A 14,099-nucleotide genomic window follows, 5' to 3' on the forward strand; every position below is an offset into this window, starting at 1 on the left:
GACAGTTAAAAAAATTGGATTTTACAAGCCAATGTAAGTAAAGTTCCAGGTTTGGATGAACAAACTCCACCTGGGAGGTTCAGTTTTGAAGCCGCTGAGTTGAGATTTTATGCTTAGAAATATTCTCCATTCAAGGATCAATTTCAAAATTATTGACTTTAATAGCACAAATGTTATGTTACTTACTTTAAAAAGGTTTGGTATTTTACTAGTGTAGGTATGGGAACAATCAATGCCAATCAACTTTGTTTTTAACAAGTATTAACTTAAAGGAGAAAATGTGTTGAAAAAACCATCAGCACATATCATAGCCATATGTTTCTTCACATGTAGTGTAAAACTGTTTGAATTCATACATTGTATTTTGTGATATATGTGCTAATCATAGCAAACTGTCATCTATAGTGACTAAGACCTATTTTCCAGTGTGAGCACACTTGTCACCACAAGTAGAGACCCTTGACAGAAAAAAGGTCACCTAAAGAGAGAAAATGGATACAGAAGATTGATGGATTGTACAAGGAAAACAAATGCTACTTAAAAAATTTCCATTCTTGTGATACCCGACCAAAATAATTTGCACATTTTTAGCAAGATTACTGTGAGTTGTGAGAAAAACTGCGAAATTACTTTCAGTGTCAATAAGGAATACAGTCCCCACACAATACATACACTCAAACATGCACACACACAGACATGCAAAACACACTGAGGCATGTTGCATTATAAAACACAAAAGAAAGGCAAAACCAGACACACAAAGCACACACACACAAACACACCCACACACACACACTCATTTGTGTGTTCCCACTCTATCCAACCCCAACTGTGTCTATACACACACATACACACGCACACACACACACATAAGCCAACACAGGGCAGGTGTGGGGTCAGTGTTAGGGTCAGTAGCCTCGGTCCAGCTCCCAAATATAGAGCATCCACTATTCAGGGATCCTGAAGTTCACCACCGGTTCTCGTATGACCACCATCAACCCTTTATGTTCAGAGAGAAACAGAAATACTTGACACACAAAACATGCATTCATTTATGCATACACTCACATGCACACCGCTCCAGCAGAAGTGTTCACACTCATGCACTGCATACATACATGTATCCTGGCATGTATGTGGCTAAATACTAGAACATATTCACACATACACAGGCATGCATACGCACATACGCACACACACACAAACACACACAGTGTTACACTCTGTTACCCTAACATATCATTAAGATCTCTATCATCCTGCTATCTGAACACATGAATGCTCATTTCCCCTCTCAACCCCCCCAAACCTTTACCCATACCAACTTTTTTTTTGTGTTTCTCTTCTTCTGTTTCTCCTTCTTTTCTGACTCCCACCATGTCCCTCTCCATCTCTTGGAAGACACTATTCACAGTGTCTATTCAGTGTGTAACAGAGGATCTCTTCTATCGCTGAAACATAAGACTGACACTCTGACCCCTCAGGATGACCTTTGCACTCCAAGCTAGCGGCTCTGACACGTAGTAACATGCCTGTGTGCACGTGTGTGTATGCATTTGTTCTGTGTGGAAACCGCAAACCAGTGGTCTTTACCTCTGCTGGCTGTGCGGTCAGTGTGGGTGCATGTGTGCCCTGCCTCTGCAAATGCAAGTGTTTACACTAAAGAGAGAGAGATTTCAATACTTCATCACAATGAAAAAGGAGAACCCTTTGACTAAAACTATGTATTCCCCTGGGCTTTAGAGTGAAGTATTAATTAATTTGCATTTAATGTCATACTCTGAAAAGAAATTAGTTTTATTCAATTAACGATAACACATAAATCAGAATAAAATATAATCTAAAGATCAGCTCCTCCATCACATCAAGGCCACAGCAACAAATTAGACTGAAAAAAGCCAACCGTTTTTGTCTCAAAGTATAGAACTTCAGTATTAATAATACTAATACTAATTCCTAATTCGTTGAGGCAATGTCAGAATTGATTCTTATTGCTACACGGGTGCAAGGAATCCTACTGAGAAACAAATGACTGGAGCAAAGCATCTGATCTGAACATCAATCGCACATCTGTTGAACAAATGGCAGGGAGACAGCTTTTTAAGTCATGTGCTTATGAATAACGCTGTCTGAGCTTTGCAGCTCTTGATTAGCACAGCATGTGGTAAAAGAGGCTATTGTTAAATTGGAAATCACTCTGTGAAGCTATGTTTCAGTTTGACTTTGCTTTATCAGCAGCTCAAACGGCGAAAATACTGTACATACAAAACATCAAAGATCTTGCTGCTGTGCTGTTGGTGGCAATATTGTAGGGGATTAAAGAAAAGAAATCACCCATCATGGTCGAGTGTCTGCGCACATAAGCAGGTAAATGAACACACAAACACACAGACAAACATATGACCAGCTGTACTAAGAAAACCTAAATTCAATTTCCCTCTGACTGGAAGCGCATGCCTGTGTAAAAAATATTGCAACTCACCATCTAATCTGATTGTGTGTATATGGATGTATGCATGCATTAGTTTGAGTGTCTGACAACACTGTTCGTCAGAGAATTTCCTCAACATTCCTTAAATCAAATCCTCTTATTGACTCCACATGACGTTAATTCATATGGAGCATATGGTGATACATTAACAGATATCCTTATGTTGTACACAGTCCACCTCTCTCTTTGCATCACTGTCGCACAACAATGTTCTGATGAGCTTTTTGGCCATGTCATATTATTACTACAAAGTGTTAATAACTCTGCCTTTGTGTGCATATGTGTCATCATCACATTTCATGATCTGAGTGACTTCTACAAATTTCTGCAGCTGCAAACTCATCACAGAGCTGTTAAAGAACCTGTATTCAGCATATTTGTAGTATAATCATGTAGATGTTTTGTTTTGTTTTGGGTTTTTTTTTGTGTGTGTGTGTGCGGTTGTGTGTGTGTGTGTGCCAAAATTGCTGAGCTGATGACACAAGATACTACAATGGGACACACCAGTATGTCTGTGCAATAGCTAAATTAAAAGCAATTTTATGTCAGACAGCAGTTTTATTTGCTTTTCATAAAAAATAGTGCAAGGTAATCAAGGTAAAGTTTAGATGGGGGAACATGCAGTTACATTTGTTGAGGTATCAACAACAAGTTATTCACTGTAACTCAATCTAGTGATTACTCCTTGAAGAGCACACAAGAACCCCTGACATGCCTTTGTGTGTGTGTGTGTGTGTATGTGTGTGTGTGTGTGTGTGTGTGTGCGCACTGAGGATAAATTAATGCATCTGATTTGTACTAATGAAGTTTGTCCTTCAGGTACAGCTGAATGTTGAAGAATGTCACTGTTGCACCACTAAATTACATTATCTGCACTGCCTCTAATGTGCCAGAAAATGTCCATATTTTGACATCTTCATTAACCAACACTTTTCTACCCTTAATGACTAAGACTGCACTTAGCTGCAACATAATAGTGGCATTCCAGTGGTATAGCAGTGAACTGCTTCTAATGTGAAGCAAAGATTTTGTGTCACGGTGCCTGGTTTTGATAGGGATCAGTGTTTGAATGGTGTGAAATTAGTGGCCCCTCCAACCATGAACACAACCCTGGACAGTTAGCTTGGCACCTTGCTCTGTCTACAAACCTACTTGTCATTATGCTTCTTTTAGTGAAGTTACAATAAAACTCTTCATAATCCTGATACTTGGAAGAATATATGCCAACAAAGACATGGACTGCAGACAGATCATAAGCTGTGGTGAATTTTCATTTCACAATGTTCATACATAGACTAGCTGTATGTGTGTGTGTGTGTGTGTAGGTTTGTGTGTGCGTGTGTGTGTTGTTGAAACATTATTGGATATTCTAGAAGATCAGCTGTGACATTTAATAATGAACTCCAGTCCTCTCATGTAAAATACCTGGAGCTACCTGGTCCAGCTCAGGATCAGGTGGAAAGAAGAGATGAGGCTCTGAACTAGTAAAGCACAGCTTCACATACAGAAACACACACACACATCTATGCACACATTTGGCACTATCTCAGCCTTCAACAATGCCACATTTGTCTAACAGCTGATCTCCATGTGATAAGAGATAAAAGTATATCAGGCAGGTCACCCACACACACACACACACACACACACACACACACACACACACACACACACACACACACACACATCTTCAGATGGCTATTGTATTTACATAATCAGTAGCTGTGGGTGAGACTCTGTCACGATCTGCATAGTGTGCCCAGTTGTATTAGAAGCAATTACAGTCTCAGAGATAGGCCAACATGTACACACATACATGCAGATGCAGAATATGTGTTTACAGGGTATGTTTACAGGGTATGTGTGCATACAAACACACATGCATATACAGAAGGAGAGCAGTTACAACAGTTACAAAACTAACTTGTTTTCAAAATTGTGACACAGACAGAAGCACAGGAGCCCCCCTCCCTCACACAGACACACACACACACACACACACACACACACACACACACACACACACACACACACACACACACACACACACACACACACACAAAATCCGCCCCCACTGCCCCTCCCTGTGGCTTAGAGAAATTACTGCCACCTGAAGCGGAACCACGTCCATCATGCAGAGGCCCCCTAAAGCCCCACAGGTGTCCTTTAACATGTCCAAAGGTCCCCTACTCCCCCCTGGCTCTCCATGTGGCCATTCATCTGGCTGTAGTGGAGAACATCAAAACAAAACACATCCCCGGGGGGAAAAACCTCACAGCTAACCATGCAATTTGAATTACTCTGCAGTGAAGACACAGCTTGATGTTTCCAATGATGTGACAAGACAATCAGACTATTAAATGTGGCTCTTACATTATGCATCTTAAGTTGGTTTCTTAGGAGAGAACAGCGTTGTTCCTCACAAAACACAGATTCTATTAGTATTTGTGCTACTGCTGCTGGATGCTTTTTACTATATGCTGCACAGGTTGAATCCCATTCTGCTATTACAGTTCACATGCCTTACTGTTCTGCTGCTCATCAGCACTTGTGTGTTTTTTTTAATCATCTGAAGCCAGGAGCCAAAGAACAAATCACTTCATCCTGACCAGACTTGTATAGAGTGAAGACCAACACAATGAGTTATAAGAGACAGGTGGAAAACACTCCAAACCACAAAGACCAACTATGTGTTTCTCAACAACATTCCAGTTGGCTGCAGTTCAAATAAGTTGTTGCTAAAGAAAACAGCAGTTGTTTAAAATGGAGAGAAATGGAGCAATCACCAATCATCGCTAAATGCCATTCAAGTGAAAAGCACAGAGGAACTGGCCAAATCCAGTCACTCCACATTAACAGCCAGTGGGCTGACAACATAATATGCATGGCAACAAATAAATGCTTTTCCATTGTAGCCCACTGTTCATCTTTCTCTACAGTGAAAGTACATCAAGTGATTTTTTTATTGCCAAAGACAAACAAGAAAGACTGAGACCGAGATGGAAAGAAAGAGCTGTGCAGATATTGTGCTAAGAGACAAACAAAGAGGCAAATGCAGGTAACCAGACAGACAGACAGGCGTGAAGGCTGCCATCGCCACAGACAGACAGAAACAGTGAGACAGTCGGACTTTTAGAATAAACACCGGAGCTCTCAGTGTCGCCCAGCAAGAAATTCTTCTCTTTGATGTCCAGCCATATGACCTCGCAGCAGTCTGAGGAATTGAAGCACCATCCAAACAAACGTCAACACCACTAACACCCTCAAGGTCAATGTGTGTATGTGTGTGTGTGTGTTTCAGTCAAAATTTTGCTATGTACACATGTATATGCGCACTGAGAAGATGGGGACGGATGTGTACCCAAAACTTGTAGCCTTGGTATATCAATAACACATTTTCATGGCTTTTTTTCTTAATGTAGAGAATTTTTAGGGGACACATTACTGGTTCATAAACAGTTCTGCTCTGACACAGCCAACCGAGAAATCAAACCCAGTTTAATTAGTGTATATTCTGAATTGTATTTAGCATCTTTTCAGCTGCTGTAGATATTGAGGATGTCAACTTCTCCTATAACATTTCTGACAGGAATGCAATGTTAAACCGGTGCAGACATATGAGCAAACTTTCTCTTCACAGAAATCGTCATGAGAGTAGATAACAGGTAGAGTGACAGAATGCATCAAATACAGCAGCAATAAATACAGCAATTTCATTAACTGCTAACATCCCACATTATCTGACATACAAACAACAATTTCTTTTCTAATATAAAACATAAAGAAGAAATAATTACGTGAGAAACAACAACAATAATAATAATAATAATAATTATTATTATTATTATTATTATTATTAAGAGATATATTGTGCATACAAGGCTACAGACTCTCCTACGACGACATCTTGTGGCACTGGAGGTTTGGAAGTAATTAGTTTGTTTTCATGTCGGGCATTTTGGCATGTCAGTTTGGATGATCAGGAGTTGTTTACAATGCCAAAGATAGTTTATTATCTTAAATGAGAAATTTCCAAACATCATCTAAAATATTATTCATGCTCTTGTGAAAGCCCCTTACTTCCGTCAGTGCCGTACACATGCCAGTGTTCTTTCTGTTATGGCTCATCACAGCTGAAGGACCACAGAGACAACACTGCTACACTTTGAATACACTACTCTCGCTGCTGGTAAACAGTGGTGTCCCATTGCAGCAGTTTATTTAGGAGTCTGTTCTAGCCCAAACAGGGCTTATGACAAAGCCAACTGCTCCCTCTTTTAGACCACTAAGTACTTTCTGCTGCTGCTGCTGAATACTAGTAGACTGCTGAAGCACATAGACAGCTGTTTGTGTGTATGAGAGAGAGAGAGAGAGAGAGAAACAGAGAAAAGAGAGAGGCAAAGTGAAAAAGAGACAGAGAGGGAGAAAGAAAATAGGAGGCAGCAGAACAACTGCGCTTACAGAAAAACCATCATCACAGCAGCTCACACACAGTGGCGAGTGAGCAGCACTTGAAATCTGTCTGATAAAACCTTGGCTTGAGCAACTGACTGGAACCCTATAATGTATTTACTGCATGCTTAAAACTCAGTAAAAGTTGACTACAATAAACTTTCACTGGCTTTAACATACTAGGGGGAGGGGGAAACAAGCCAATCTACTTAACAAGAATAACTTGATTATAAATGTTAGGAGAGGGAAAAAAGTTTTCCAAACTTATTTTGAATTATCTGTTGATGTTTATCTGATTATAACAGGTCAATGAAAACCTTCATGGTGTCACCATGGGTGTTTTCTATGGTGGTTTTTTTGAGGTGCTCTACTGTTATATTAGTATTAGTAGTATTGTATGTAAGAAATTGCTGTCTTGTACTTTTATTATCTAATCATCTTTACTCATCTTGTACAAGTAATTTTAAGGCTTCCATGGTAAATGTCTCTCTTAAATTAAAAAAAGACTTCATCATTAGTGGCCACACCAACACTTATATACTGGAAACATTATGTCTCTCATGAGAAATACTAGGAACAAGAGCATTTATCCATTGAAGAGAATATTTATGCACAATCTGGTTGGTATCAAATGCACAGCTGAAGTCAGTGGAGTGAGATGTAATGGAAAAGCACAAGGAAGATTCTTTTTTTCCATTTACACAAGTTCATGACCTCACCAATAGCTACTTCCCTCTTCATTTACAGTCACACATTGGCTCATACACACGCCCATACACTTGCACTGCTTCTCCACTCTGCAGTGTGTACTTTAGGGTAGAGCCGCATCATGTTGAAAGATGCTGTTGCCAGCACACCTGTGTGTGTGTGTGCATTGGTGTTCACATGCATTTCCCTCTGTGTGTGAGTGTGTTTGTGAGTTTGCCATTTTCACATGAAAACACCTTCTCATGTTGCAGCAGTAATGGCCCTGCTGAAACATGTGTCTCCCTGTCAAAGGTTCCAAGCTGCTGTTTAATACAGACACCACACAGCAGTCTTTCCTCTCCAACTGACTCTGCTAAGGGTGGGTCACCTACCTCAAAGAGTAGTTCATGTACCAACTAAAATAAATTTGATGGAACTGGTTACATCAGTAGATAATTCTGTACAGAATTACACAGAATTTGAGAAATTATACTGTTATAGTGTAGATATAGAGATCCCTTAGAATATGCATCGGGGCCACTATTTGCATTTGTATTTAAGTATTGTTGGTGTGATAAAATAATTAGTTTTGTGTTTATTGTCTGATCTAAAACTTAAAGTTAAAAATGCCACAACAATATCAGTATATCAATGATTTATTCAAACCCTACAAAATATATAATGTAGTAAAGTTGAAAATACTAACAGAGGCCTAAACAGTCATGTTGGACTACAGCAAGTTATAAAGAGAGAAACCTTAAAAAAAAAATACACCCACTCTGTCAACCTGGACTCAGAGTAAAGACAGAATAATCAAAGAAATGTGATATATTCCTAGCGAATATTGAAATCCCTACAGTAAACCTGGAATAAATACGCTTTCAAGGCTATGCTAGCCTCTTCAAAGCTGTATAAAGTTAAATATACCTTATATATTTATATATACCTTAGATCATGGTACCCAGAATTTTTTGGAAATACAGTGCCTTATTCATACAAACAGTGAGTCCCACAAGTCAGACTTACTTCTCAGCTCTCTAAAATATGATGGTCTCTCTGGATCATGGTATTCTGAAGGAAGCCTAACTGCTCCTAAATATTTTGGAGCCTTTGTATGATTGTGATGAATAAATTCAACAATGTTTATGCATATGATGATAACATAGTCAGACAGACTGTGCTTTTAAAGCACCAGCCACAACCAAGTGTGTGGAATAATGAGTCAGGACGCCTCTTTGTTTTAAGTATTATCAATTTCAAACATTCCCACTGAAAACCTCTCCTTCACCTCACTCTGCTAACCAACTACCATCTGCTCAATATATTGCAAACTGTATGGCCCTTATTTGAACACCCATATGTAAATGTGCATTTAACAGCACTTGGCTCCCCTGACTGAATGGCCCAGGGTCCTCTCAGAAACAAATGTGCGCTGGCGGAGAATGTGCTTGTCCAGATGCCAGCTGTGCCATGGACAGCTCTCCCTGATACACTTGCCAGGGGCCTCTTTCACTTGGTTTAGCACTTCTACACCCGTGGCACCTCTATGTGAGAATTGAGTCTAGGAGAGTATCTTGTATTGGGTTTGCAACAATGCTGATGGCTAACAAAAGCTATAAATGTGTTATCAAATCACCTGTGGCACTGCATATTTGGTTTGCAGCATCATGGATGAATACAGTGTCTTGGCAAGGTGTGCTTTAAGAGGAAGGCCTGGTCTCAGTGACTGACAGTAGGCTGTTTGTAAAGCATGTGATTATGCATCACAGATGTACTGAAATGTTGAATAGCCATGGTTCAGCTCATGGTGCGTTTAGCTGTTACAAACCTCCTTAGTTGGTATAGTTGTCCATACTAATAAATTTCTTCTTGGCAACTGAGGCTAAATCACTTGTGTAAGTGCAGGCTAAGGTTACACATTGCTGTCCCCTAGGAAACATTTATATATGCACGCAAGCAGTGCTCATAACTCTGTGGTTCTATTGCCAAATTTTCAAAAGGTGTAAGGTTTCTTATGTTTGTGCAGAGCCACTGCTCAGAGACACTAAATTCTGTTCATAGACAATGTGCTTTAGGGAAAAAGAACAAGTAGCAAAATACCACTGATCACGTGGGCTACAAGGGAGTCTTTGTAGCTCAAGTTAGATATTTTAGGAAAAGTCAAATATACAGTAATTTATGGATTGGAGTCAAGGAGGTAAGGATATGGTGTCCCTGTCTATGTGTTGCTCTTGGCAAGTTTGGATTTCAGAGAAACACGCAACACGAGACTGTCTCCCCTCACTGCCTTCCTCCTCCTTCCGGCATATACTGTAGCTGTACTCTGTGGGCTATTTTGGTTGGGACAGTTAGCTCCAAAATCAAGTATTTGCAGATGAAGTAGTGAGGTGGTCCTGGCCCTTCTGTTTTCTCTTTATGAGGACCTGATTTGTTTTAATTTGTGCAACTTCCATTATGGACCACACCAATCATCCTCTGTTATATTACTGCAATTTCTAGATGATCCAAAAGCTTGAGAAGTTAATAAATGGAACACAGTTTTGATACAGCAGGCTGACACAGGGATGTTTGCTTCATTATTACAGATCAGATTGTGATGAAGGCAAAAGATTATATAAATCACTAAAAGGGAAATGTGATTTACACATACGTACTGAAACAAATGCATTCGTAGACATAAACATAACCCTGGCAACTGACTGAGTGAGTGAGTGATATTGCTCTTACCTGTAAGTAGAGTTTTACATTCACAGATGAGGCTGGTCAGACAGCTCTACAATCCCTGTGTGCACACACACAAACACAAGAAAATACAGTTAGAAAATATGGAGGCCCCTTAATAAATCTATAGTTAATCAGAGCATGTTACTGTAAAAGACAGCGACATAGACTTAAGATGGTTAGATAAAGAATTCTATACAAACACAAACCAGTTGTCCCTTAAAGGAAGGTTTCATTCTTTCATTACTTTGTACACCTGTAATATTTTTAACTTGCAAAGAGAACTATGACTGTGGTACCCAATGGTATCCCATTCAACAGTGTCCTCAATTTAATATTAAATCTTTAGCTGTAACTTTTCCATATGCTGAGCATTTGTCATGGGCATGACATTTTGTTTTTTATTTATTTTTTATTTAATGCATCAAATTAAATGAAATATAAATGAAGTCATAAATAAGAGGTGCAAATGCAGTAACTTTGTAGCATTTTGTTTTCTGTAATACAAGCACACATGCCAAGGATTGCATGTTTTATTAGATCTCGTGATCAGAGGGTCAGGGTACAGATCCCCACCTGTAGAGTTGGAAAATTAAACTCAAATAAAATTCTTTATATAAACATGACACTCTGGGCGGGTCCACTTATTCATCTCTAAGAAAACAAGGCCTCCAAAACACTGTAACTCACACTGGATTCATTTCACACAACGTTTCTCTTTATTGCCACCCTATAAACCACACAAGCCTTATGCACGAGTGTGAGTGAGTGTGTGTGTGTGTGTGTGTGTGTGTGTGTGTGTGTGTGTGTGTGTGTGGCTCTGTTAGGTGTATGTCTGTGGCCTTTTCTGCATGTGTTATCCCCCATAGTTAGAACCACCATTAGACAAAGAGGTCAATTCATATAGGGTGTTAAAAAGGCCAAATTGTCCATAAATCAAAGCTCTACAAACTTTAATTCATCTCTCAAACCACAAGCAGTGGAAAAAGAAATTAAAATTATTACTTGAATAAAAGTGCCATTCAGTTCCTGACAAAGAAAATTACATGCCATTTGGTAATTGCTGGATAATACTTCTTTTAGCTCACACACAGCTCCTGTAAAATATAGCCGCCAGGACCAAGGCCCTCCATGATTTAATAGTCATGACAGGGCACAAGCACTATCCATATTAAAATGAAATGTTTGATTAGATATGCTTTTAAAAGGATAATGAATGAGAGCCATCACTACATCTACAAGAATACAAAAAATAGAATACAAAAATAGAACCCAGGCTTGACTTTAAGAACAATGGAAGATTTATAGAGTAAGATTAATTTCTCACACTCATCTTTTTGGCAGCTGCTCTGCTCAAAGACAAAGTGAATTTGTTTAAAAATGGCTGAACTGAACTAACCCTGATTGTCACTTCAGGACAAAACTGAATATGAGTCTGAAAATGATAGAAAATATGGGCAATGTTTGGAGAAACTGGACCAATGAAATGCACTGGGCTCCAGGTTGATGGAGAGATTTACAAGTCAGTTTGTGCCAAATGATCTCAGTTTCTGTTTAACTTCACCTGAACAGTGAGGAGTCAAAAATAACCCATGCCATAACAAGTATTTAAGCATTCTTGCAAATAATAGCACTAAAAGTTTGCTGGCAACTGACATATATGTGAAAAAATGATTGAAGAGAAAAACACTACCATAGATTTCAAAATTCATATTAAAAACCTGATGGCTACAGTATGCATTACCCCTGCATTACACACCTCAGCTCATCTGCAAGCCAAAAACTAGTCTTTTTACCAACTGAGGGAAATAGCTTCAGTCTAGCTCATGCCGGATCTGAAGCATGTGGGAAGTAGAAAATGCCACTGTGGGTGTCAGTTTACAGTCCAGCTTTCAGGTATCAAAAGCAGGCGTGTCATGGCGAGAGCCAGGCTGTGTGCCAGACAGTTGGTTGTTTCTAAAAAGGATCAGTGAGGTGGATTACTGCCTAAATCCCTTCTTTCATTGAGTCCCTGCAAACTGTCATTTCGCTCTCCGCTTCACAAAAGCCAATGAAAACACTGACAGGTAGGATGACTGGAGAAAAGAAGCCGCCTGCGGTGGAAACGCATGTATATGTAGAGACAGAAATATTTCCTCTTGAGTCGTGTCCTCTATCTGCATGTGTTTTGGTGTAACACACTTTATTCTTATCTATGTGACAGATGAGTGTAAGGTGTTGTTTGGTAAACACAGATGTAAAGGTGATCTATTGTGATGACTCAGTGATTGCAGAGTCCACTCATTCACTTTGGCAATCACATAAAAAAAACAATTACACGGTTACATAAACCCATCTAGACGCACATAAGCACTTATATGTACACATATGTGTAGACTGAGTTTGCGCTATATAATGAGAAGCATTATGTAAAGTCAATAATCAAATTTAAAATCCAATTCAGTATTGTCTTGTATTTCTTCACTCACTGAAATGCAGATATCATGACTCCTTTTAGATTTTGATGAAAAAAAAAAAAAATAGACCCTAAAAGAGAAGTTTTCAGTAAAACTATGTGCAACCAATCTTCAATAGGTTCCAAAAATTACAGAATTAAAAGTAAGAAAAAAGGAGGAAAAAGGGAAGGAGAACTGACACTGCACTAGGGTTGAACAACATGCACAACAAAAAATCATACTGCCGTTATTTTGACAGAAATTGTGATTGCAGCATGAGTCACATTTTTAGTGGGAATGGTAATTTTCGCATTTCATTTGCACTGAAAAAAATATTAAAATGATCATGTGATTTTTGCTGAGATCTGTACCAAACAAGCCTGTTCAATTACACATATGCCCTGGCATCTCTTTAATATCACAATGCTTCATTTATGATTGTATGTTGTGACACTTTCCATTTATCAAAAAATTAGAGCTCCCACGATTTCAATATTGCACTTGGCCATATCGAAATTTCGATAATATTTCCTTAATAGTTCAACCCCATTGTGTACTGTGGGCTGTGGATAACACAGGATATTATTTCCTACCTACACATTACATACAGACATGACCATTAGTTACGCATCTGTGTTTTCTTATATTTATGTCTCAATCTTTGGTGTTTACATGTAACACTGAAACATGCTGAAATTAATTCATGGTGAAAAAAAAAAATACTGCACAGCAACACATTGACATGTACTCCCAGTCTAAGTCATAGCATTTATGACATTGTGATCAATTACTGCCTGATACTAAATTTGCCATGAACTATATTCTGATCCAAGACCAATCTACAAGCTTACATACCACCCACCCTCCACCATCTGCAGTGCTTACCAGTAAAACAGTACTGCCATAGAGGTTTCAGTAAATCCTAGAAAACCATTAAAAGAAAACACATGATCAAATTCATGTGAGTCGGTAAATAGCCAAATGTCTGAACAGAAGATTGATTCATAGTTATGGGTAATGTGGCAATCACTCAGCAAGCTGGGCCTTTTACCCAGCACTCACACATTACTGCTCTGAGGCACTTCTGTTAGCTTGTCTTGCATACACACACACGCACAGGAACACACACATGGACCCCACCCACATTGTAAAAGTGCACACCAGCAATGATATTAAAACCTGTATGTCTACCTGGCAGTGTGCCCGATGCCCAGTGTCCAGGTCTTCCAGTGAGAAACCCACACACACTCATTTGTGACATAAATCTTAAATCTAAAATAACACATCCAAACCTCAATAAACCTAGACTCCAG

The 14,099-nt window shown here is 39.1% G+C and overlaps 1 protein-coding gene across 2 annotated transcripts in view; it reads right to left on the reverse strand.

Moving 5' to 3' along the window:
• The window catches only part of bmpr1ba (bone morphogenetic protein receptor, type IBa), a 72,395-nt gene that overhangs the window by 41,960 nt on the left and 16,336 nt on the right, over positions 1 to 14,099 (reverse strand). For both annotated transcript variants that reach the window (XM_071483092.1, XM_071483091.1), the window contains exon 2: positions 10,358 to 10,412. The gene's annotated coding sequence lies outside the window, so the exon portion shown is untranslated. The remainder of the gene's footprint in view (positions 1 to 10,357; positions 10,413 to 14,099) is intronic.

The sequence above is a fragment of the Trachinotus anak genome, unplaced genomic scaffold (assembly GCF_046630095.1).
Source record: "Trachinotus anak isolate AG129_WGS33_773 ecotype Australia unplaced genomic scaffold, CSIRO_AGI_Tana_v1 ptg000008l, whole genome shotgun sequence".
In the NCBI taxonomy this organism is placed as follows: Eukaryota; Metazoa; Chordata; class Actinopteri; order Carangiformes; family Carangidae; genus Trachinotus; species Trachinotus anak.